This window comes from Mytilus galloprovincialis, chromosome 3 (genome assembly GCF_965363235.1).
Source record: "Mytilus galloprovincialis chromosome 3, xbMytGall1.hap1.1, whole genome shotgun sequence".
NCBI lineage: Eukaryota > Metazoa > Mollusca > Bivalvia > Mytilida > Mytilidae > Mytilus > Mytilus galloprovincialis.
This window is the reverse complement of record NC_134840.1, coordinates 24,484,695-24,501,895: the sequence shown is the minus strand read 5'-3', so window position 1 is coordinate 24,501,895 and position 17,201 is coordinate 24,484,695. Positions and strand designations below refer to the sequence as shown.

General features: G+C 32.3%; 1 long non-coding RNA gene across 1 annotated transcript; it reads right to left on the bottom strand.

Annotated features, from left to right (window-relative positions):
* Positions 1-10,824: 10,824 nt before the first annotated feature.
* On the bottom strand, positions 10,825-16,928 carry LOC143067482 (uncharacterized). The gene is made up of 3 exons (XR_012975956.1): positions 16,868-16,928; positions 12,658-13,057; positions 10,825-11,992 (listed from the first exon to the last, which is right to left on the bottom strand). It is a non-coding gene; the product is annotated as an uncharacterized LOC143067482 (long non-coding RNA).
* Between the last annotated feature and the right edge of the window lie 273 nt (positions 16,929-17,201).

The following is a 17,201-nucleotide window of genomic DNA, read 5'->3' as shown; positions in this document are numbered from 1 at the left end:
ACACATATAGATGCCATAAACGAAAATGATATCGTATTGTTTTCAATATACGGATTCCTAACAGTGTAAATTCAGTAACAAATGAGGCACAAGCCCTTTACTCGTAGTAAAGTGGTAAATATGAGTGAAGATGAACGATTAAATTTAATTATGTGTTTTAAAACATGTAAATAAATAAAGGGAAATACGTATAAAACACTCGTAAAATCTATAACAGAATACGCCAGTCCAGTTTGAATTGATAGTGTAAAACATACTGACCGACTAGAGATGGCACCACGACAAGCAGCAAATTATGTGACGAATAAACACCAAGATTACTGCAAAACTCGGCATACTTTACAGAACTATAACTGAAAAAAGTTCAGTGACAAATGAAAGTCGTCTGATGCATCTTAACCGTTAACGTTGTCAAGAAACATGCATGCCAGAGTAATCTTAGATCTGTACTTATTGTCTTTATGTTGTTTGGATGTACAAGTACCCTGCCACGTCCACTTGTATTTGTAGTATTTGTATTTTTATCCATCTGATGCCTTTTTAAACTGTATTTTATAGTTCGTTCTTATGTTGTACCGTTACACTACTGTCCCGGGTTAAGGGGAGGGTTGGGATCCCTCTAATGTGTTTAACAGAAGAAGAAGTATAATTGAAAGCAAAATTATTTTCATTTACGTGTGTATAACGTAACTTTTTTTCAAAGTTGATGCTTTTCTATAATTATTTAACATTTCACAGCAGTTTTATACTTTTACTTTAACAATTTATGCCTTATTTTTTTTTTATTAATTCTGTATTTACATTGTATCACAGATCAAATTTATTCGTTCATTGTGTGTTTATTTGTGTCACTTCGTTTTTTGATTGAGTTAAGTCATTCCAAATTGATATTTTATAGTGTGTCTTTCTATGTTGTGATGTTATACTACTGTTTCAGAAAAAGGAGAAGGTTTGGTACCATTAAAACGTTTAATCCTGCTGCAATTGTTTGCACATGTCCTAAGTCACGATTCTGAGGTTCAGTGGTTGTTGTCTGTTTCTGTGGTTCATAAGTGTTTCTCGTTTCTCGTTTTGCATATAGATTCGATCGTTGGTTTTCCCGTTTGAATGGTTTTACACTAGTAATTTTGAAGCCCATTATAGCTTGCTGTTCGGTGTTAGCCTAGGCTCCGTATTGAAGACAATACCTTGACCTATAATGGTTTACTTTTATAAATTGTGACTTGGATGGAGAGTTGTCTCATTGGCACTCATACCACATCTTCTTATATCTATTAACCCCGCCACATTATGTATGCATGTGCCTATCCCAAGTCAGGAGCCTGTAATTCGGTGTTTGTCGTTTGTGTGTTACATATTTGTTTTTCGATCATTTTTTGTACATAAATTAGTCCGTTAGTTTTCTCGTTTGAATTGCTTTACATTGTCATTTCGGGGCCTTTTAGTTTAAACATATTTATTTATAATGGATAGGGAAACAAGTTATTGCAACTTATATTAATCCCTTTCCACTTTGCGGGTACGAGTGCTGCCTTGTAGCGGCATTAGCCTGTTCTTTTTCGAAATCTACAAGGGTGCCTTTTACGTGCAAGAGATATTACTCTCTCTGAACACGGGTCAGCCATTTATCGTCTCCTTCCGACGGACTATTATCGTTTTCTCAAGACCATACTCGCAAATAGGTGTCAAGGGAAAATTAAGTCCTTAAAATTTTCTCTCCGGAACGGGGTCGAACCAGGAACTTTTGTGTAAGTAGTCCGATGCATCAAAGATTGAAATAAATCTCCCTCCTGTGTTTATATCAGGACCGTTAATAGGGGCTTCATATTTCAATATATCCATTTCATTATTCAAAATTGACTATTTCTTAATTTTCACGCGTATTTTGGCATTTAGATCCTCCGTAACCCTTCTAATGGTCATTGCGGCACATACTATTTACAACCATTGTATTCCTCTTTCTATAAGCTTTCGAATGGTGTATAAAGTTTTCTGTAATTAGGGGCTGACGGGTTGCAGCAGTCCATTCCTTTATTCAAAATATCCATTTTATTTTTCAAAACTGACTATTTCTTAATTTTCACATGCATTTTGGCATTCAGGTCCTCTGTAACCCCTCTAATGGTCATTACGGCACATATTATTTATAACCATTTTATTCCTCTATCTATAAGCTTTCAAATGGTGTAGAAAGTTTTCTGTAATTAAGGACTAACGGGTCGCAGCAGTCCATACCATTATGCAAAATATCCATTTCATTATTCAAAATTGACTATTTCTTAATTTTCACGCGTATTTTGGCATTTAGGTCCTCCGTAACCACTCTAAAATGTCATTGCGGCACAAATTATGTGTAACCATTTTGTTCCTCTGTCTATAAGCTAACAAATGGTGTAGAAAGTTTTCTGTAATTAGGAGTTGACGGGTCGCAGCAGTCCATTCCATTATTCAAAATATCCATTTCATTGTACAAAATTTACTATTTCTTGTAATTTTCACGCGTATTTTGGCGTTATATAGGTCCTCCGTAACCCCTCTAATGGTCATTGCAGCACAAGGCTCCAGTAAAAATTATTATAAAAGACAACATTGCATGAGTATTTTAATTTTGATATATATGCTTTGATATCCAGGTCGTCTATACATTGAACCAAGGAATTTCTTTACCGAAACTAGATAAATATATAAAATTAAAAAATTGAAAGAGTGTTTTGACTTTTTTCTTATATTGATTTGAAAAATTGTTAGATTACACCAACATTACGCCGACGAAATCAGAAATACGTGATATAGTTTCACTTTCAAAAAATGTTTTTTTTTTTATTTCATTATTCACTTTTCAACGTGAATACTGAAATATAATCTGTTTCATTATTCACTTTCCATCACTTAACGTTGAATAGCGATTACTGAACTATTTCATTATTCATTAATTGAACGGACAGACAGACGGGGAGACGGACGGGGTTAAAACAATGTGCCCCCAACTTTCAGTTGCGGAGTCATAAAAATAACGTCGAACAAATTCCTATATAGAAAACGAAAGCCATAAAACTGGATCTATTGGAGAAGCAATGTACACCGATGTAGACTTCATGTATAGTTCAAATTGAAGGGATATAGTTTTTCCAAAACGTCACCAACTTAACCTTTTGACCTGAGTCGGGTTCTACTTACCTCGATGGCGGGTTTAGTCGAGTCGAGTAAGAAAACAAGATGGAAGAACAAGTGAAGTAAGTTAAAACTGTAAACAAAAGATCTTCAAATTTAAGCTACTACTATCTTACATTGGGTAACAGTTGGTAAAAGAAAGTTTATAAAACCAAAATAGGAAAAAAAGCAGCTCAGTAATTGATACAATGCAAAATGAAAATGTTTTCATCGATTTAGTACGATTTGATAAGGAGGATGGTATTTTGGCGTTGGATTGCTGGCAAACTAGGAAATATGATAGTTTGTAGGCAAGTAGCATATTTATATAGCATTTGGTTATTTTGCTTGCATCGGCTTATTTTGAAGATGGAATTTTGACATTTTTCGGCAGTACCATTTTAAAACACAGGCACAGGCAAAACAGAAAAAAACGTATATGCTTTTGTACCAGCAGTGATTAATATAGTTACCTTTAGTTAATTAAATCCGTCAGAAAGGCATATGCTATAATAGCAATGTCCATTTTTCCGGCGCTGGAAATATCATAAACTGCTAGTATTATATTGCCGCTTTCTTTGTAAAGAGATAATTTTGATGTTTACTTTTGAAAAGTACTATGAAAATGTACATTTGATTTATGAACACCAACAAATCATATCATTACTCGTATGGTTTAATAAGATATAACACTTTTAAGTCAAAGTACTGAAGTACTGAACATCGGATGACCGAAAGTTCTTGTGGATGGTGAAAACCACTTGTCACAGAAAAAAATCTCATCTCTATACCTGAAACTGAGGTTAATGTACAAAGATATATTTTTTTCTGAGACGAGTTCTTGTGTGGATAGTGAATAAATGACATGAAATTCAACCTCACCGGCGTAATAACTATTTTATTATAGTAATACAAATCATTATACACTGGTTTGTTGTTATATTTTATATTAATATAACAATTACATATAGATTCTACCACTGCATCGAGTGTAATACGATATTTATCCACTCGAGACAGTTAAATTTTCAAATTTAAAACGTGAGGCTTGCCCGAGAGTGGATAAATATCGTATTACACGAGATTTGGTGGTGAAATCTGTTTCTCTAATGATTTTCTAACATTATGCAGTTAAACTTATTTCTTCTTTTCGAATGATCTGCAAAAAGATGTGTTCTTTCTATATGACGTCAATTTTCATCCATTTGTATATCATTCTATTCTACTATTCTAATAAAAGTGCAGTGCAAGTGCATGCATGGTGGACACTCTTCTGTAAAAATTCGTTTTTTTGTTAAAGATTGGATATGAGTAGGCATTCATATTTTCCCGCAAAAGCAATCTTCCATACAGAGATACCAGTCCTTGCCGGATTTGTCGCTAAACGTTCTTCCGCATGCTTTTAGGTATCAGACCACCAATTACTCCCTCCAATTTAGAACGTAAAAGAAGTCCTTCTCTGACACAAAATAGTGCTTTTGGTGTCCTTGTTTACTTAAACTAACCAACAAATTTGCAGAAATGAAACTTTAGGTGAAAGAGAAATATATCTAGAACATTTTGAGCCAAAATTTACTTGTCTATGAGTTTGCATTAAAAATTGAGGATTAATGCGCTCCATAGTATACTAATTTAAGATTTCCAGAAAACCAAGGATTATTTTTGGAGTGCCTCTGTTCAAAGGTCAGTTATTTTGTTAGAAGGCTTTAAAGGTATGGTGAAAGTTGGCATGTAGAAAGCTGATATATGTACAATTCAGGATATACCTGGTTTCTATGAAGTTAAACTTAAGGTAAAATATTTAGAAAGCTGTGAAATTTGGTTGAACAGATAGGGATTTTTAATTGGTGGTCTGACACCTTAACACATTTTTTCGGCACGTGTGCATTAATATAAATATTTTTATCAGTATTCATTGAAGAGATGTATTTATGACAAACGATAAGGAATTTTATTTTGCACTTGTTAAGGATTATGTACCCTTGTGTTGCTTCAATGCTAAACATATGGAAATTTTATAGAAAATCCACAGCCTTTATCCTTGTTCTATCATATTTGGCAATTTGATGACCGATAGATATAGGATTATTACATGCAGTGCTAGCATTGATTTCCTTAAAACAAGTTTGTTAATGTAGTTATTTGTTAGAACAAATAAAAATATGGACCAAATCAAGTACACCTTTTAGGGTGCGCTCGAATTTAGTTACTCTGCACGAGGTATTTTGGAATTTACAGGTTGGTTAGAACTTTTTGTAAAAAACAAACACTAGCACATCATAGAAAAGAAAGTGAGTAATCTATGTTTCAAATTTTATAACAAAAATCTCTGTATTAAAGGCTGTGGATTTTCTATAAAAATCTTGGTTTATTAGACACAATGTACTCCTTTTCTATTAAATGCAATGCAACAGTAAATAATAATGCTTTGCATCAAGTTTCCCCCTTGTATATGTTCAAAATGGCCTGTCTCTATTATTCGTTATATCTGTAGTTTTGATACAATTGATGTTTAAAAAATTCGTACAAAAATGGCTACAGAAGGGTACATAAACCTTAATGTCCGCGTATTTATACCTTCCTTTATCTATATAGATCGGTTACAAACCCAAAACGAAAGTTACGTAATGGAAATATAGACTAAAGCAATACATCAGAATGCCCTCAATGTTATCGCGATGTAAAAATTAATATTTTAATAATCGTTTAAAACATTTCTTTATTTTTTTGAAGGGTTTGAAGAGTTTACTCGACTTGTAAGTTATTATTTGATCGTTTAAAACATTTCTTTAATTTTTTTGAAGGGTTTGAAGAGTTTACTCGACTTGTAAGTTATTGTTTGATTTAACTGTTTAGCTCGCTTACCCAAGTAGCCCGAGTTAATAAAACGAAGTGGACCCGGAGGGTTCGACTCGTGTAACCCATGCATGTTTATCAATACCATAGCCTTAAAGAAATAACTGCATATACTCAAACTTTTTTTTAACATACCTTAAATAGTTATCCCTAAAAATGTTATTAACTATGTATTTGCATTCAGGTATCGCAGATCAAACTTATTCGTTCAAAGTGTGTTAAGTTACGTTTTTTGATTGAGTTAAGCCTTCCAATAGATATTTTATCGTGTGTTTTTCTATGTTGTGATGTTATATAACGCAATGTCATATATTGCTACCATTTAGTGTAACAGAAAAATAACGTTAAATTAGAAACGCGCATGCACCATCAAGTTTTTCCTGCTTTCCTTGTTAGGTAAATGCAAAGTATAAAACACAAGTAGAAATGCCGAGAGATTCCAATCCAATATGATTTAATAATTTACATAAGATATTATTTTTTTCTCCTAGTAATTATGTGTTTTTTGGGGGAATATTGCTGCATTATATAAACAACCCGAGTGTGATTTTATTCAAGCAAAGACAATTAAATGGCTTATAGTTATAGTTATGACACTGAAGTTTTACGGCCAAAAAACAGTTCGTCTTATAGATGTGTATGTTTGTAATATGTGCATCATTTCGTTTTGTTAAAAGTACGACATTTACATTAGGTGGAGAAAGGAACTCGCGAATGCAGTTCATGCCGTCCCATATTACGCTTGTGGCGACGTCAAATAATGTTAACGGACAACCTTGCAAGACATTTTCATTAATCCTTATGTTTTAAAGATAACCCTGTAATCTTAATACAACTTCAACTTTTAAAGTACTTTTTATTGGTATAGTAATCAAAGCCAAAATATAATCTTCACGGAATCAAATCTCTGTTTTTCGCCGTAAAAGTTCTGTGAAGCCATGGAAGTTTAACTCGGACATTTCCACAAGACATTGCAAATTTATTGATTTGAATTGAACATATAGTTCAATTTATTTATTAATTTGAATTTTTGGAGCTTACACTTAGTACTAAACGATGGTGCTTTACAATTTAATAAATTATATGTCAAAATTTTACTTTTTTAACTGAAATGTTCAAGTTTCCAAACTAAATTTCCCCTAGGACAGTCATTTATTCATATTCTTTTCAGAATTTTTATGCAAATTTTATATGGAGACGGCCATTTGAACCAATACTGAAATATATCACGTCATAGAACATTCATGCAAAATTTTGAAGAGTTGCGTAAACATTTCGAGAATTGTTCGAGTTTAATGTTTCGAGTTTGTTACATGGGACAACGCTAAGCAAACGTTTTTTTTTTTATAATCTGTGTCTTCCGAAGCCTATGCATGTTATATTTTTATTATTTCTCTATCATAATGTGAAAATTTAAGAAACAATCTTAATTTTCATATATAATTTGAAATATTTATTTCAGTGTTTCTAAGGAAATTTCCTTATAAAATATTTACTTAGCGCTATTTTTCGTGGTAGTAGCAATATCTTACGTTGTAAAAAGGGATGTTTGGTGCCATTAAAACGTTTAATCCTCCTGCAAATGTTTGCACCTGTCCTAAGTCAGGAATCTGATGTACAGTAGTTGTCGTTTGTTTATGTAATTTATACGTGTTTCTCGATTCTCGTTTTTTTATATAGATTAGACCGTTGGTTTTCCCGTTTGAATGGTTTTACACTAGTAATTTTGGGGCCCTTTATAGCTTGTTGTTCGGTATAAGCTAAGGCTCCGTGCTGAAGGCCGTACCCTGACCTATAATGGTTTACTTTTATGAATTGTTATTTGGATGGAGTGTTGTCTCATTGGCACTCATACCACATCTTCCTATATCTATTTGTATACACCCACCCCTGTTTTACTTGAACTATTGTCAGCTTACTCTATATGTTTGCATGTTTTCTGACACGTCTGACACGTTTGAATAAATGCAATTCATCAAAATATTTGAATATATATTTAGACATCAATATAATTATAAACATTTAGCATGTTTTAAAAACAAAAGTGCAACACACGGTATTTTCGGACAAAAAAATAATTAATTCTCACACTTTTAAAATTCAAATGAGGTAAAAAAAAATATATAAAAGTGAAATCAATGCTGTTGACGCAGTAATGACATTCTGTTACACAGAATAATAGTGGTGGATTTCTTTCCAGTGGGTCTCAATCAACATATACAGAAATCTTGGTAAGAATCTTGGTCTAGGATGCGTGATTTTTTTATTAGTTATTAGTGACTTTGAACTAGTTGACAGTAACTTAAAGTATTCTAAGATCTGTACTTATTGCCTTATGTTGTTAATATGATATACAAGTATCCGGCCACGGCCACTCTGTGTTTTTGTTAAATGTGTTTCTATTTGTATTCATCTAGTGAGTTAAGCCTTTTTCGACTGATTTGTATAGCTCGTTCTTATGTTATGTTATACACCACTGTCACAGATTAGGGGGATGGGGATCCCGCTAACATGTTTAACCCCACCATATTCTTTATGTATGTGTCTGGCCCAAGTCAGGAGCCTGTAATTAAGTGGTTGTTGTCGTTTGTTGACGTGTAACATATGTATTTCACCCGTATTACAGATTCTGTGCTGCCAGCCTGAACATCTTTCACATTTAATTGACTCTTGTCTTGGCCTAACTGCAGTTGTACTTTGGTACACTTAATACAGCTGTCGTCTGACATTGTGATAGTAATGAGGGGAGCTCATAGTTTCCCTTTTTTATTGGTTATAATTTTCTCATGATTTAATAACAGCTTAGGTTATGGCTTCATTGTTTTTATATTTAAATGTTTGTAGGAAAACATCAATAACTACCTGTGTAGATTTAAAACAACAAACATATAAATTATTCAATTGGTAAAAGTTAATATTTAATTAATTCAAAAGAAAATAATCAAAACATCAGTCATAGATTGTTTGGAAAACTTCAACCAATTAACTTAACATGAGGGTACAAAATTGCACCTATTTTGACAGTTTTTTAACCTACGTTTATTTATGCTTCAGACAAAAGTTTTCATTATGTGTTTATTTTGTAGATGAATCATTATTTACTATATGGTTTCACCAATTTAATTTTGAATCCATATGGAATCAAAGAAAAATTGTTCTGAACTGACCTCCAAACCATCAATGATTCTGTAATGAGGAGTACCCAAATTGCATCGATGCTTAAATTCGGGTCGTCAAAAGTCGAATAACAGAGCTTGTGTTTAATTTCTTCAAATATTTTGAACAATTGGATATTAGTCCATGTTTACTCTTCATTTTTAAAAAAATGGATACTTGTAACATATTGTATTTGCTAATTTAAAAAAATGACGTCTTGATGACGTCGCATGGCGACGTTTCCGTTCATTTTGCTTTATCAGTAAACACTTCATCTGTTGATAAATACTGTGAACGTTTTGTGTGTATCTAAATATTTTACCTGTGTTGAAATACGTGCATTATTTGTGTTGTAGTCCTGTAATATTATGTTGTCATTTTAATGTTATATTTAACATTGCCATTAAAGTGCGAGGTTTGGCATGCCACAAAACCAGGTTCAACCCACCATTTTTTTCTTTAAAAATGTCCTGTACCAAGTCAGGAAAATGGCCATTGTTATATTATAATTCGTTTCTGTGTGTAACATTTTTACGTTGTGTTTCCGTTGTGCCGTTCTGTTTTCTCTTATATTTTAGTGTGAATTCACATTACTATAAGACGTGTCACGGTACTTTTCTATCCCAAATTCATGTATTTGCTTTTGATGTTATATTTGTTATTCTCATCGGATTGTGTCTAATGCTTAGTCCGTTTCTGTGTGTGTTACATTTTAATGTTGTGTCGTTGTTCTCCTCTTATATTTAATGCCTTTCCCTCAGTTTTGGTTTGTTACCCCGATTTTGTTTTTTGTCCATAGATTTACGAGTTTTAAACAGCGGTATACTACTGTTGCCTTTATATAGCATCAAGTGATAAAAATACAAATTGTTTAGTCTCCACGAAATCTTGATTTCCGCTGCTATTTTTGCTAAATAGACGCAATTTGGGTACTTGGTGCAATTTTGGTACCGTTACGTTATGTATATTAACTGCTTTAAAATAACGTGATGATTTTTACGATGTAATGAATAAAACAAATCCCACCTAGAAAGATCATTTATACTAATCAATAGTTATTTATATATATCATTTCAAATATTATCAGATGCCGTTTTGACTTGTACCCCTATTTTTAACATTTTTACCGATCATGTCTGTTTGTTTTGTTCACACCTCGTTGTCAATATAATGGAATGTGATGCGACCGTCATGCAAGTGAGAGGTTTAGCTAGCTTTAAAACCAGGTTTAATCCACCATTTTCTACTTAAGAAAATGCACGAACCAAGTCCGGAAAAAGACTGTTGTTATCCTTTCGTTTGAGCGTTTGATTTTGCCATTTGATTAAGGACGTTCCTTTTTGGATATTCTTAGGAGTTCAATATTTTTGTGATATAAATTTTATATCTTACTTATGAGTTTTATTCATTGTTGTACACCGTACAGTGATATTTAGTTGTTGTTACGTTTTATATCATAATTATGGTTTTTGTTGGAGATTTTTCTCACTGGCAATCATACCACATATTTTGCTTTTCACATTTATTGCTTTCCAACAGTGTGATCCCTACAGGTGGAACTGTAGTATTTTTCTCGGCAAAAGAGATAATGATAACATTTTCATTACTTTCTTATGCTGACCCATAATAAACATATAAGTTAATTTGCCAACAAACAAAATTCATGCTGTAGCTGAATCAAAATATTTATCATATACTTAGACTAAATAACATATAAATTTTACCGTATGATAATAGCATTAAATTGACGTAAATTCCATATTTTTCGAATTGGTACTTAGCGGGCTGATATGAAAAGTTTATCACATGCTTCGATTGTTATCACATGCCTTTCCGTAACGTTATCACATGGCATTCCGGTAATACTCGGCCAATTCCGGAAAATACACCTCAATGCTACGTTTTCAGTGAAAAACATTACAAAGTAGTGTACAAAACAATTAGTTGAATACTGGAAAGTATATTGTTTAAAATAATAAAAAAATAAAAATAAAAAAAAAACGAACAAATTATTTAATAAATGCATTTTTTAAGTTTTTCTGAAACATAATTTAGAAAGTTTCTTTAAAAAGTTGACTTTTCCAAACAATGATCATTAGGTATATTGTTGAATTATTTTTTTGCCGATTCGTCCATATTAAAATGGTTTTTTTCTCTCTCTCTGAGGCATATGATAGAAAGGTTGTATATTTAATGTATCAAATTTTAGGCCCGACGGCCGTGAACTTTTTTACTCTTTAAACTTCGGGAACCACGTAAAAGGATCAATATATGAATCTGTTATTTTTCTGTACTGTTGAAGCATATGATAAAAAGATCATAACATGTCATTTTTCATATCACATGTATTATCAGCCCTCGGTCAATATCAGCCCTCGAGCCGTGCGGCTCTTGGGCTGATATTGAACCTAGGGCTGATAATACATGCGATATGAAAAATGCCATGTAATAATCTGATAATATTAAAAATGTAACACAATGATAAATAGCAGAAAACTACACATATGATACAATGTTAAGTAATATGACATCTCATTTTCCATGTCCTTCTAATGTTCTACAATTCATAATGTAACGATGTTCGTCTACAATATCACAGAGACGACAGACTCTTCTATTCTTGGTTCACAATAATCATGAATCAATTAACCCTGCAGAATTCATGTTTATGGCGTCGAGGGTGGAGTGTAGTCCGGGATTGGATCTATGTTATTTGTCAGCCTTAAATGTTGTAATTGGGGATGTAAGTCGTTCATCTGGTTAATCCTCGGTATTTGAAAATTATTTACTGCCGATGTAGTTGTAGCTGAATAAGTTTCATCGCTTTCTTCTGAAAATATACAATAATATAATCATTTTAATTCATCTCGGATCGATTAAATTCCTCTTAAGATTCTGATACTGGAGCGATTCTCCTCTGATTTGGCCTCACAATTTCATCTATCTTACCTCGAACTGGTGCATTTTCCAGCATAATTTCGTACACCAAAAGCAAGTACGAATTGGAGATATATTAATCTTTTAGAAACATTTAAATTATGTTTTCGCTTCAGTAACGGCCATACTGTATTGTTTTTTTTTCTCTTTCTCTTTGAATTTTAATTGTTCTCTAATTTGAATACGACAACCTCACGAAATTCAGTTTGTTGTAAAACTGACAGAAAAGTTCTGTCCTTCCTAAAAACTCATCAAAGTTACCAGGCTAATAATTTTGTACTGTAGACGTGCATTTTGATACGCTTAAAATGTCGATAAACTCTTATTTGCTACATTCGGAGTTTATCCGATTCACTTAGGCGAATTGTTTCTATTCTATAAATAGGTTTACGAGTAAATCTGTTGCTTTATATTTAGTAACAACGATCGTAAATATAATTTATTGCTTGTTTACACTAAGTGTAATGATTTTTATTATTTTCAACATTAACTTTTATTTAGACTTAAAACATTAAAATACACTCGCATTTTCTTTCTTTTATAGTATAGCCTTAATACCTGGTATACTTGTCTGTCTGATATTGTGCTTTTCCCTATCAACAGGACATTTAATGGACTTATATCTACGTTTGTGTGCCATAATTCTGACACATGCAGTACAAAGTATGTGTCCGCAAGGCAAAATGACCGGCTTGTGTTCTCCGTCGTCATATTGTTCTAAGCATATCAAACACACGTCACTGTCAATATATACAGTAGCGTTCTCATTTTCGTTTTTAAACGACAGTACTGACGGAGGTTGCCCTACAGACTGTCCACTTCTTATAGTACTTTCTGTATAACTTGAATCATTGCTGATCTGTTCACGATCAAAAATGTCAGACACAGCATATATAGAATCATTGTCATAATGACGACATTTCCTTATACAATTTCCCATAAACGGATTTCAAACAATCTGTAAAAATAAATATTTTGTATTAATTTTCTTGAAAGATTATGTAATATGAATTGAACAATCTTATTCAACACAAGTTGCATGAGTAATGCGAGATTGAAAAAGGTTATTAAACAGGAAAGGAAGGTCTCTTGATGTGTTAGGAAATCGGTTTCATTCAAACATTTCTCCAAAGTTCCTGTACCAAGTCAAGATAAGGACAGTCAATGTGTAATTCAATGATAATCTTCAAAATAAATTTTCAAAATGCGGTCAGTACAATACAGATGCATGTGATACAAGTGATTAGCAACTCGAGTTAATTTAAGAAACGGCTAATGAAATATTTTGGCCATCGGAAACCGATTTGGATGAAGATGGGTTTGTGACGAAAAAATCGGCCATTGTGGTGAATAAGACACTACGCATGACAATTATTAATATTGTTTACCTCCGGTTTAGTTTGTAACCCGGATTGTTTTCTCTCAATCGATTTATTACTTTCGAACAGCGGTATACTACTGTTGTTAAGTCATCAAATATAATAGAATTGAGAGTAGACGCGGTTTCGTTAAATTTAACCAGGTGTTGTTTGCGTGACCCCTGAGGGTTCACGCATATTTATTAGTTAGAAATATGGTCTATGGAGAAATATCCGGAAACTCTCTTTTTGTTCATTCGGAACATTTGTTCTTCTTATCTGTATTAGCTTCCTGCAATTAAGAGCACCTCCATACGGGGTATTCCATATATTAAAAGCATGGCAATAAAGAACTTTACACTGATCGTTAACTCACTTATTTGCTATATGATAATAAAATATATATATAGTAATATAAAAATCTTTATAGAAAAAAACGAAACAGCTTTTTCCATACGTATAATTTTTTTATAATGATTCAAAACATGGACACATGTACTTCAGTCTTCCAAAAATTCATAAAATTAATTTAGAAATAATTAATGATGCATTGCGACCTGGTCAACTAGTATGATACAATGTACATTAATTAAGGTTTCTTACGACCGATCATCAATAGGTGTAACTCTCCCACGTGATGGATCGAAATTGAGAAATTAATTGACCTAATATAAAACCATTATTGAAGAGGCATAACTTTTTAAATCTAGATACAACAGATTTCATTAATGAAATAGTCACACAAGATAAAAATGGAATTGCATTCTTATTGCCTATGATGCACAAATATGATTATTGTTAACTTAAAAGAAACAGTTATCAATGTAGTAGAATTAATTGATACCCAAGAATATCCCTTAAAGATTACCAACAAAAAAGGTTTAACTGCATTTGTTAAATTATTTCTAAGAAACAATGAATTTCGGTTTAATGGACAGTTATCATGACAAACAAGTTATAAGAGCGCCCATGGGTGGTATATTTTCACCATAATACACATATTTTCATCAAATGAATGGCAATGTTTTGTACTAAACAACGAAAATCAGACACGATAAAATGCAAAAACAAACAACAACAAAAAAACAGGCTCCTGATTTAGGACAGGTATATTAACTATATATATACATGTATAAGCAGCAAATTGATTGTATCAGTTGGATCCAAACCCATTTCTAATGTGGAACAGGGTTTTACGGCATGCACAAAACAAATGATTAGCAAGAAGCTTAAATTTTGTCTTATTGGTAGGAATAAACATTCCACATTCTATGAAACAAAATAATCGTACAACAACGTTTAATCCCGCTGCAAATGTTTGCACCTGTCCTTAGTCAGGAATCTGATGTACAGTAGTTGTCGTCTGTTTATGTAGTTCATACGTGTTTCTCGTTTCTCGTTTTTATCTGGTTTTAGATAGATTAGACCGTTAGCTTTCCTCGGGCCCTTTTTAGCTTGCTGTTCGGTGTGAGTCAAGGCTCTGTGTAAAAAGCCGTACCTTGACCTATAATGGTTTACTTTTATAAATTGTTACTTGGATGGAGAGTTGTCTCATTGACACTCATACCACATCTTCCTATATCTATTTAATATGTCTTTGCCAGAAAAGTAAATAAAATGACTGAGGGAATTAGGTAAAATATTACCTCTACCAATAAAAACCATAGAAGTGTCGTCCATTGGTAGTAGTTTGACCTTTCACGTTGGTAAAAATTAATATCGAAATAAAAACATTATTTATATCCTCACTTTATATTTAACACCACTCTCAACATACCCAAATTGTCCTGATTTACAATAAAAAGAAAATAATATTCTCCACACACATGATAATGAAAACACTGAGATATAATTTACAATTTAGTTGAAAGAAGAATTAGCTTTAAAAAAAGTTCTAAGGTTCACGTATTGATATTTTTTTTTAAAGCAACTTGTTCTAAATATCAACAAAGTTTTCTATTATTTTCATGCCTCGTTCACACGTACATTTAATTCGAATTGAATTCGAATCATTTAATTCGAAATTGTGTGTAAACTTTCTTAATTGTAATTTTACATTTTAACTTTTAATTGGCTTTGTCAATTAATTTATCATAATTTAATTCAAATTACAAAATAGTGTTTAGTATCATACATGTAGTAAAGTGAGAACAATTTTTGTCATGAGAACAACAAAAAACCATGACCTCAGCCACAGGTTTAAAATTGAGAATGGAAATGGGGAATATGTCAAAGAGACATCAACCCGACCAAAGAGCAGCCAACATCTGTCTTCAACGCAGCGAGAAAATCACGCACCCGTGGGACTCAACTGGCCCCTATATAAAAATGTTTAGTTGTTCAGTGAAAATGGACGTCTCTTTAGCATTGCTAAAAAATAACGGAAACCATTTTGAATTCTCCTTTAAAAATTCCAATAAGTATGACTGAAAATGTTTGTATATAATCTTTGGGGGATGTTCTGAATGGATATTCATTTTCACCTGAAGTGGGTTTTTTTTTGCGTGGCAAAATTAATTAATTTTTTGTTCGTTTTTACATCCAGCATCTCGTTGGGGCAATATATTCATTTTCATACTGAATATTTGTGAGATTTGGGGGAAAAATCATGATTTAAAAGCAAAATAACAAAATCACCGAACTCCGGTAAAATTTCAAAATCTAATCAAATGGCATAACCAATTGCTCAAAAACACATCAAACGAATGCAAAAAAACTGTCATATTCCTGACTGGCATCTCCTTATGTAGAAAATGGTGTATTAAACCTGGTTTTATAGTTTTCTAACCTCCCACTTCTATGACAGTCGCATACAATTCAATTATATTGCCAACGATGTGTGAACAAAACTAAAATAGGGATACAGCAGTCAATCTTGTGTTATAATCTTAATCACTATATGTATAAAAAGTAAAATCACAAAAATACTGAACTCCGGAGAAAAATTCAAAACAGAAACTTCCTAATCCAATGGCAAAGTCAAAAGCTAAAACAGATCAAACGAATGGATAACAACTGTACTATTCCTGACTTGGAACCGGCATTTTCTTGTGTAGAAAATGGTTAATTAAACATGATTTTAAAGCTACCTAAAACCTCTCACTTGTATGACAGTCCCATCAAAGTCCATTGTATTGACAACAATGTGTGAACATAACAAACAGACACAATAAGTAAAAATATCACAAAAAAGCATTGTACAATAAATAGTGTACATGTACCTGTGTAATTTAATATATTACATTGGTTTATCTCTGTATGATAGTTTTTGGTCCATACAGAGACATATGTATTATACGTCTCTGGTTCATACATGTTTGAAAATTGATGTTTTGATTTGAATTTTTGAACTACCAAATCTTACAATTTTCAATTATTAATACAGACTAGCACATATAATATATACTTACTATTTAATGCAAAATACGTATCATACAGGTATACTTACATCCGTACAAACACCTGTGTTATGGTTATACGTTTGAGGTATTTAAAGGTTTGGTAATTGAAGTACATATGTAATTAGAGAATGATTCCTTCTAAACAAGGAAGTGTTTTTGATCATTTCAAAAATATGTATTATTCTAAATGATTTCTTCTATCAACATCATTGGCTTAGTTCCGCCGGGAGCAAGCTTGAATTAAGGCATGTGAAAGTTGTATTTGAAGTTTAATTACAGATGCAGTTAATGATTTAATCAGTTTGATTTTGAGCTTATTTTCCGTTGCTTTTTGTGTATTTTT